At 32.3% G+C, this 9,373-nt stretch overlaps 1 long non-coding RNA gene across 1 annotated transcript; it reads right to left on the minus strand.

Moving 5' to 3' along the window:
* Positions 1–4,843: 4,843 nt before the first annotated feature.
* On the minus strand, positions 4,844–5,926 carry LOC117322189. The gene is made up of 2 exons (XR_004531486.1): positions 5,763–5,926; positions 4,844–5,289 (listed from the first exon to the last, which is right to left on the minus strand). It is a non-coding gene; the product is annotated as an uncharacterized LOC117322189 (long non-coding RNA).
* Between the last annotated feature and the right edge of the window lie 3,447 nt (positions 5,927–9,373).

Here is a 9,373-nt window from a genome sequence, read left to right on the forward strand (position 1 = left end):
CCTGATACAAGTACATGAAGCTATCTATGAATGTTGGTGGACATAAAGTTCAAGTAGCAATTGTCCAGTCTCCTTTTTTCCTGAAATGTGAACTTTTTATTGGAATGGCCATTTACATGTTAATTGCAATCAATTATATATGTAGAATGCTCAACATTCTGTCTTCACACATGTGAGGTAGTAACGCGATTACCATTATATCTCCGACGACTATTACCGACACTGTTCGGCATCTCACGACACTCATAAGCACCAGAATTACACGAGCTAACGTCATTTATCGGAAAGGTTGACTTTGCTGTTTGCCAGGCCTCCCGCTATAGATTGTAGGTCCGTTCTGTACGGTCAGCTCCGTTGTAACATATTTTAGGGAATCATTATTAGATATTATTGCACTAAATGTATGTGTATTTAAAACCTAATCTAATAATGTTTCACCATAATGTTTCATATATCTTATGGTTTAATCAGTTCCTTCCCAATACAATGTACCCTTTGATCTGTATACTCTTTCCATTACAATTTTCTGTATGAACTGTACACCTTTCCTAATACCAATATAATGTACCCTATTAAATTCATACACTTCCCAATACAATGACCCTTATGAATTTTATAATTACCCTGTGGACTTCATACACTTTCCCATACAATGATCCTGATGAACTACTTACCTTACCAATACAATGTACCCTATGACCTTTATAATTACCATGTGGACTTCATACACTTTCCCATACAATGTATGCTATGGACCTTTAACCCTTCCCAATCCAATCTATTCCATGAACTTCATACCCTTCCTAATATATTGTAAGCTCTGAACCTTATACATAAGAGAGCACTGGGAGTAGTAGTCTGACAAACTGTATGTGTGGTTAAAGATATACACACATGCTAGTAGATAATGGAATTCCTGTTGGCAATAGTGTAGATAGTAGCGCAGTGGTCATATAACCAAATAAATTGCTACTCATTCTTGTCTGCCCGAGTGGTATTACAATGTTATAGCAGAACTTTATATTGTACTAAGGGTAATACATAGAGGTTAAGTAGTAGTATTCAGAATTCCTGTTGTCAATAGTGTATATAGTTAGGTAGTTGTATTCAGTATTCCTGTTGTCAATAGTGTAGATAGTTGTATTCAGAATTCTTGTTGTCAATAGTATAGATAGTTAGGTAGTTGTATTCAGAATTCCTGTTGTCAATGGTGTAGATAGTTAGGTAGTTGTATTCAGAATTCTTGTTGTCAATAGTGTAAATATTTAGGTAGTTGTATTCAGAATTCCTGTTGTCAATAGTGTAGATATTTAGGTAGTTGTATTCAGTATTCTTGTTGTCAATATTGTAGATAGTTGTATTCAGAATCCCTGTTGTCAGTAGTGTAGATATTTAGGTAGTTGTATTCAGAATCCCTGTTGTCAATAGTGTAGATAGTTAGGTAGGTATATTCAGTATCCCTATTGTCAATAGTGTAGATAGTTTTTTTTTGTTTTGGAAATTTTTTATTTTCTTCCATGCATATGCATACATGTAGCAATACATAATATTGGTGTATATTTAATTACAGCAATTACATTTTTTCATATGCTTAATAAAAATTCGCTTATCAATACATGAAGTATACCTCAGATGCAGTTTCGTCACAATACATTAAATCGTGCAATCGTATAAAATGAATGTGTTCATCACGATTTCATATTATCTCATTGTGTGATGTGACTGATAGAACATGCTCTTATATATATATATATATATATAGTAATAATAATAAAAAACACAAACCAGGAATTCACACTAACGCTTTCAACATGCTTTGAGAGCAAGCTCTTCAGGTGTAATGAAAGGATTTATTTGTGACGTCATCACTGTGTGTCATGGTTACGTCAAAACAACATAGATTGATGACGTCATAAAAGACAATGATCAAAAGTACACATAAATACAAAATTGATGACGTCAAAATAAAAGAGATACACAATTAGAAATTATGTAATGGAAAACAACTGTTTTTACAGTAACATTGATTTGGAATCACACAGAACTACAACCAAGAAATTTGAAACGTTTATTATGCCGTTCAAAGTTTGATTCTGAACAGCAAATTCCATGTATATCTAAATGTGGTAGACCTAGATGTGGTACATGTGAAAGTATCATAGAATGTTCCAATTTTACGTTCAAAAATGGATTTAAATTTCAAATCAAAGCAAATATGAATTGTATATCTAAAAATGTTATCTATGCTATGATTTGCAAACATTGTTCAGAATTTTACATTGGCCAGACGGGCAACGAAATTAGAAAACGTATGACAGTACATAGACAGCAAATAAGAACAGACAATCTAAGATTTTTAACAGTTAGTAAACATATGTACCAATGTTCTAAAAGTGAGTTTTATGTTTTACCTATATACCAAATGTCTAGCTCAGATGCTATAGAAAGAGAATCAAAAGAAAATATGTTTATTAATCTATTAAAACCAAGTCTTAATTCATGTAGTTCTGTGTGATTCCAAATCAATGTTACTGTAAAAACAGTTGTTTTCCATTACATAATTTCTAATTGTGTATCTCTTTTATTTTGACGTCATCAATTTTGTATTTATGTGTACTTTTGATCATTGTCTTTTATGACGTCATCAATCTATGTTGTTTTGACGTAACCATGACACACAGTGATGACGTCACAAATAAATCCTTTCATTACACCTCAAGAGCTTGCTCTCAAAGCATGTTGAAAGCGCTAGTGTGAATTTCTGGTTTGTGTTTTTTATTATTATTACTATGTATACCCATCACAAGGACATTATATATTTTTAATTATATATATATATATATATTATCGTGTTGCTTTAGCTATGTATGGTATACTTCAGGTAAGGATATTGCCATATTAATTCAGAAGAAAACTTTTTATACATGTAGATATACAAAAAAAGACATACATAAAGACTTCTTACATGCACAGACTCATACTGTAACAGTAGTTGAGTTCTAAAAAGTAGCAATAACAAGTTTTTCCTTTTTTTTGATTTGTTACGTTATAAGTGCTTTCAAATCAACCCATCGTTTTTCAAATTTTTGGACAGTCATATTTTTCCTATGAATGTACTGTTCAATTTTGTAATGTTTTTCTAGTTCCATTTTGAATATAAATAGAGCAGACAGATGATTTTTATACTTTTGCTTGTATATGTGTAATTTTGCTAAAACAATAATTAAGTTTATGTTGTTTATTTTGTTGTCCGTTTTCCCAAGGATAACATCTGAATTAATCAAACTCAAGAGTTTTCCCGGTTTTGTTTTCTACCCATGTGGTGAATTCTTGCCAAAATTTTGTAACAAGAGTACATTCCCAAAACAAGTGGATTATTGATTCTATATTTGCTTTACAAAATGAGCATACAGGCGAGTTAATTACACTTATCATACGCAGGTATTTGTTTGTGCTAATGATTATGTGGGTAATTCGGTATTGGAACCACTCAAGTGATGAGTCCGAGGTTAACTTAAATATTATAAAGTTAATCTTTTCCCACCAATATTGATTTTGATGTATATCAAGTTCAAGTGACCATTTGACTTTGTATTTATCACTTGTAGTTAAATCTTTAATAAAAATATTATATATCGAGAGTCCTCGTTGTTTATTTGTTAAGATGTGATAAATGTACTTTTGACAATGTGGAAGTATAATAGTGGAATTATAATTTCTCAGAAAAGACCATTTAGACAGAATGGCATTCCTGATGCCATAGAACTGAGTTAGTATTGGTGAAAAGGAAAATTTTTCGCAAAATTCTTCATAGTTTTCAATTAATTTACCTTGGTCATTACATAAGTCATACACATAACATATCCCTTTTCGTGACCATTGTTTAAAATGTATGGTCTTGTTATCAATCTTTATTTCTGGATTGTGCCACAAGGGACGATACAAAACACTTTCTTCGTTGCATGGAAGGTACAAAAAACAAGGTTTATTTTCGAGGACTTCTTTCCAGAACAGATTTTTAATAGATTTCGACTTTTTTCTCCAATAGTCCGCCCCATATGAAATAATAGTAAATTTTGATTCGCCAATCACTTCTTCAAAAAGGTAGGTCCATGAATTATCATTTGTTAACAGGCGTTTTATCCAGGATAGTTTCATGGATTTAATGAAAGCATCAATTTGAACCATTTTAAGACCGCCATCTTTGTAATTTTGAACTATCTGGTTTCATGAGATTTTGTCGTTTTTCCTGCCCCATATAAAATTGTATATAAGTCTTTCTAGAATTTTTACAAAGTCCTTATCAGGTCTTCGAATACTTGTAAATAAATGTGTTAATTTAGAAAGAATGATGCTTTTAACAACTGTAATTCTACCTATTGGACTAAGACACCTCTTTGACCATATGTGAATGAGAGATTTAATTTTTTTAAGTTTGTCACAGTAATTCAAGTCAGCAAGTTCTGACAGATTCGGACTGAATTTCACTCCTGGGAAAGTGAATGGTTCATTTGACCAAAAAAGGTTATTATTAGCACATATCCTATCAGTAGTTAATTTTTTAGTTCCAAGCCATATACACTTTGTTTTTTCGATGTTGGGTTTTAACCCAGAGTATTTGGCGTATTGAGTAAGAAGATCTAAAGTTTTCTTGAGTGCTTTGTCTGAGCCATCTAATGTGAGACCAGTATCATCAGCATACTGTGATAACTTGAATTCTTTATTACCGACTTTGATGCCTTTTATGTCTTTATCATTTCTTATTAATATGCCAAGTATCTCCATGTAACGGGATGAGCATATTGTCCAATCTGGTGCAGAGATAGAAACACAACACACTGTATTTACATTATTTACAACATTTAATTACAATATACACTATGAACAACTGCACATCCACACTCACTTTCACACATTTAATAAGAACATATATCACAAATAAATGGTTCACTCAAGGAATGGGCAGATTTCCATCACTGTCTATGAGGTCACCTAAATAGTCTACACTGGTGGGCAGATTTCCACCATGGAGTGTCAACAAGAACCCAGTTCTCTCCACAAGACGGCACCATCAAGCCTCATCACGAACAATTGTTATATTGCCAGAAAAGAATACCACTCATGGCTGTCTATCAAGGTTCTGGCTGTGAGTCGCAACCACAGTACCCAGGCCACCTCGCTCCACCACACATCAGTCTGGCATATGTCCCTGTCAGGACTCTGTTCTGACCATGATCCTTCCAGGATCATCCACACCACATTATGGTCTATCCTCACCAATGGGTTAAACTAAAATATAATACAAATATACTACTAAATAATTATGGCCCAACTAACCTAACCTATTAACAACCGTTATATTGACTGATATAATACATATATGCAATAAAATGACTACACCCTAAATTACTGAAAGTATGACACACGACGCCTTAATATTTACTACACTGACATGCACTCACGTTACACGTGTGCATATAACAATGACCACCCGTAATTCAGACTATGTAGACATTAACTAATATGTATATAATGCTATATGCTTGGTATATCTCTAAAATATCATCTATATAACTGTACATGTCGTATAATACCCTATTAATAAATATACAATACGCTAAGCACACCTGTATACACCCGTGCAACATACCGGGTGGGTATCTATAAATAGACAACTATAATACCTTGCTGTTTATCTACACAGCATGTCAACAACAGTTATAAACAATATATACAATTGGGTTTGTATGTACGGTACTCACCGCAAGCTGTAGTTTGCGTATTTATGTCCAATAAATGAGTAAGTAGCCGCGGTGTTGTGCCGCTACATCTGCATGTTGACGTGTTTACACCGCACGTTCTGGAATGTCCTTTTTCCTATATCCGGTCACACATCCGGTTCACGTACAAGTCTTTGAGCGCGAAATACAAACAAAGTAAAGTACCATGATATGTAACACTCCACACACATAATAAAAAGATAGGGTGACAGCGGATCGCCTGTCTACATCCTCTACCAATATTAAAAAATTGAGAGAAAAAACCATGTTGTGTAACACATAAAGATGCCTTTTGGAATAAAGTATGGATAAATTTTTGAAATAATTACCAAAGTTAAAATATGTTAAAACCTTTGTTATGAAGTTCCATGAAATAGAGTCGAAGGCCTTTTCGAAATCTATAAATAATAATAAACCAGGTATCTCCTTCTCTTCTGCATATTGCATTAAGTCATAAATTTGTCTAACATTTTCACCAATAAATCTACCTTTTAAAAAACCCTTTGATTTTTATGCATTATACTATTTAAAACATCTTTTAATCGATAAGCAACTGCATTAGAGAGTGTTTTATAGGAAACATTAAGGAGAGAAATTGGTCTCCAATTTTTTAGGAGTTCTCTAGGTTTATTACCCTTAGGTAGTAGAGATACAACACCTTGTTTTTGTGTAAGTGATAACTCGCCCTTTTGAATACCCATAGTTAAGGATTTCGTAATAAAAAACTTGAGATCAATCCAAAAGAACTTATTTAATTCTGTTGTATAACCATCTGGGCCAGGACTTTTGCCATTTTTAAGACATTTAACTGAATGAGCTAGTTCTTTCATGGTAATTGGTCGATCTAACTAACGATTTAATTTCATTGTCTATTTTAGGTACTTCATAATCCCCGAGAAGAATATCCAAATCAACTTCTTCTAATTCATTATCTTTACTTGCATATAAATTTACGTAAAAGTTTTTTTTTATTTCATTCAGCAAATCATCTTGATCGTTTATAATTTTACCATCCCCCTGGATTATTTTTGTGATCTTTTTATTAACATAATTACGTTTTTCTAAGTTACAGAAGTATTTTGTGGGTTTTTCACCACTTTCGATCCACTGAGCCTTCGCTCTTATTAGCAGCCCATTCATTTGATTTTCCCGGAGGTCCTCTAACTCGGACTTAAGGTCAGTTAAAATCTCTACTAGAATATGATTAGGGTCAATGTTGTCTATAATTAATTCTTCAGTGACTCTGATAAGGTTTTCCAATTGTATCTGTCTTTCCCTATTTTTCCTCTTCTTTTTAGAGCAATAAGATATAGTCATGGATCGTATATTCAGTAAAACCATTTCAAAATAATTGGTCATTGAGTGATGACTGAAACATGAATGGGTCTATCTCTGGTATATTTGAAATATTATAAACCGGCAGAGCATATTCTTGTTTTGTTTTCAGAATGGTTTCCTTTACTTTATTTATATAAAGAGTATCTTTCAGGAGGGAGTTATTAAACTTCCAGAATCTCCTACCGCGTTTAAAGTCAGATATTATTATTTGCAAGGTGATTGCTGAGTGATCAGTTTTGTAACCTGGAATCATATCTGTTTTACCTATGTTTGTTAACAGCTCGGAAGAAATAAGGTTAAAGTTTAGTCTGGATTTTTTTATAGGGTTCTTTTTAAACCAGGTGTAGCATTTTAAATCTAGATTTTTGACTCTCCAGGGGTCTACAAGGCCGAAGTCATTTGCAATATTTTGTAGCTCTTCGCTAGCCCTGGAACTTGATATTTTGTATTGATTGAACAGTTATATATTTCACGTGTTTAATTCCAGTAATTTTGTTTTCATCACATGAAAGTATATAATAAAATAATGAAAACAATTATCGTTACTTGAACAGTTTTAATTTGATACATTTAATTTATATTGTAGTTTAATTTCATATTCAATTAATCAGCATATTCATGATTTCATTTTTGCCGTTTCAGTCCATAATATATGTTGTACATTCTATGTTTATACATTCAATGCTTAAAGTCAGAAACCAGAACGCATAAACAAATTAATTAAACATTGATTTAACATGTAAAGAAAGAGATTCTTTGAATGTACTGGTAATTAAGTAATCTTAACAGTACTACATTTCGAAATTTTAAGTTTACAGAATGTATATGTTACTTGTAATACACTTTCCATCTTCCTTTACTGATATACATATGTAGTTGAAATTTCTGTACAAGTACCCAGAGACTTGTATATCAGATATGTACGTCTCTGATGTACCCGTGTGCAGGTATCTAATAATTTGAAGATTTAACATATTGGATATCATTCTGGGATATTCTAGGTGAAATTGACGGAACTAGTAAGGCACAGAATAATGATAAAAATGTAAACGAAATGTACAATTACTTTAAAGATCTTAACAAGGGAGATAACTCTAATGAAATCTCTGATAATGAAATTATTGCAGTGGAAGATTCGAGGATTTACTGAATGGTGAAATTACTAAAACTATTTCTAGTTTAAGCAACAATAAGCTCCAGGTTATGATGGAATCTTAAATGAGTATCAAAAAGTCACTGTAGAATTATTTAAACCATTATATTATAAATTATTTAATACCATATTTAATACAGGATTCCTACCCGATTCCTGGAAAGTAGGGATTATTAAATATATATACGTAAAGGTGATCCTGATAACTTGGATAATTATAGAGCAATAAGCCTTGTCTCGTGTCTTGGTAAAGTGTTTACATCTATTCTTAATAGCAGATTAAATAAGATGGCTGATCAAATAAATCTAATACCTTATGCCAAGGCTGGACTCAGAAAATATCATTCTACTACCGATAATATTTTTATTCTTCATGTCTTAGCATCCATCTATTTTTCACTTGGAAAAAAAGTTATTTTGTTCATGTATAGACTTCAAAAAGGCCTTTGATTCGGTTTGGAGACTTGGGCTATGGAAAAAAAGTCCAGGAAAGTAGACCTACAATTCAAAGTTTTTTGACTCCCTCGTATTACCGATACTTTTGTATTCAGTAGAAGTACAGTAGTATGGGGCTTTGGAAATTTAAGTGTCATCGAAAAACTACATTTGCAGTTCCGCAAGCGTATACTAGGTATTAAAAAGAGTACACCAAACTACATGGTATATGGTGAAATCGGGAGTTTTCCATTATATATAGAAGTTGAAACAAGAATTATTATGCTTTGGCATCAATTAATAACTGGTAGTAATCTGTCTAGTGCTATGTATAACTTGATGTTTAATTTAGAGACAAACGGAACTATGGATTTCAATTGGTTAGAGAATGTTCAGAATATATAACCTGGAATGAATTTTATCTGGGTTTATCACACAATATGTACATTAAATAGAGATTACTTGAAGTATGATGAGAAACAAAGATTACAAGGCCAATTCATCTAGAAACGGTTTAACGACACCGAGAGCTCTTCAAGAGGGTCTGTCTGTTTTATCTATAAAAGAAATTTTGTGTTTGAAAATTATCTTGTGAATTTAAAGCCAAAAGAAAGACAAATTAATTCTAAATTTAGAACTTCAAATATGCACTTACTTATAGAAACTG

This window comes from Pecten maximus, chromosome 2 (assembly GCF_902652985.1).
Source record: "Pecten maximus chromosome 2, xPecMax1.1, whole genome shotgun sequence".
Classification (NCBI taxonomy): Eukaryota; Metazoa; Mollusca; class Bivalvia; order Pectinida; family Pectinidae; genus Pecten; species Pecten maximus.